This window comes from Tupaia chinensis, unplaced genomic scaffold (assembly GCF_000334495.1).
Source record: "Tupaia chinensis unplaced genomic scaffold, TupChi_1.0 Scaffold140531_1, whole genome shotgun sequence".
Lineage (NCBI taxonomy): Eukaryota > Metazoa > Chordata > Mammalia > Scandentia > Tupaiidae > Tupaia > Tupaia belangeri.
In genome coordinates, this window is record NW_006200406.1 from 660 (window position 1) to 1,763 (window position 1,104).

At 43.5% G+C, this 1,104-nt stretch overlaps 1 pseudogene; it reads left to right on the plus strand.

Moving 5' to 3' along the window:
• Nucleotides 1-284: 284 nt before the first annotated feature.
• LOC106736457 (olfactory receptor 140-like) lies at nt 285-1,101 on the plus strand (annotated as a pseudogene).
• Nucleotides 1,102-1,104: the final 3 nt, after the last annotated feature.

A 1,104-nucleotide genomic window follows, 5' to 3' on the forward strand; every position in this document is an offset into this window, starting at 1 on the left:
GACTACATGGGAGTCCAGTGACATAGCCATTAAGCCAACTGTTGGTCCCATGGCCCATAAATATTTTACAAACAAACACTAGATATTGGATAAGACAGGAAGTATTATGAAGGAAGTGAAAAGTAAAGTAATTACTGGAACTCTAAAACTATAGTAACTACACTACCTTGGTACTATGAAATTCAGACAGTAATCCTTTCATAACTAATTAACTGTATTTTATTTTTATCTCTTATAGATAGTTTAGGCCCACATAAGGTGTTACTATGTGAATGGGTCAACCCATGCCTCCCAACAGCATTATTCTCCTGGGACTCACACAGAATCCACACTTGCAGAAGACATTCTTCACTGTCTTTTTGCTCATTTTCCTATCTAGCGTGTTGGCTAATCTGCTCATCGTCATCACTGTCTCCCTCAGCACCACCCTTTAGGCTCCCATGTACATTTTTCTCACCTCATGTCCTTCATAGATTCCTCCTACACTTGTGTCACCACCCCCAAGATAATCATCAACATGCTGTAGCAGAGGAAAACCATCTTTTTCAGGGGCTGCCTCACTCAGCTATTTGTGGAGCATCTCCTGGGATAATTGGAGCTCATCCTCCTCATGTCATGGCCTATAATTGCTACATGGCCATCTGCAATCCCCTGCACTACATGATTATAATGAGACAGGGGCTCTGTCACGTCTTGGTGGTGGTAGCTTGGATTGGTGGCATCCTGCATGCCACTGTGCAGATTCTTTTTATGGTCAACTTGCTCTTCTGTGGGCCCAATGTTATTGACCACTTCATATGTGACCTTTACCTGTTATTGAAACTTTCCTGCAGAGACAACTACAGGCTGGGAATGGTGGTGGCAGCCAACAGTGGAGCTATGTGCTTGCTCATTTTCTCTATGCTACTCATCTCCTACATAATTATCTTGAGCTCTATGAAATCCTATGGCTCTGAAGGACAGAACAAAGCCCTCTCTACATGTGGCTCCCACTTTACTGTCGTTGTACTCTTTTTTGTGCCTTGCATATTCACCTACACACATCCAGTGGCCATCTATCGCACGAACAAGTCGGTGACTGTGTTCTTTGCCATCCTCACCCCT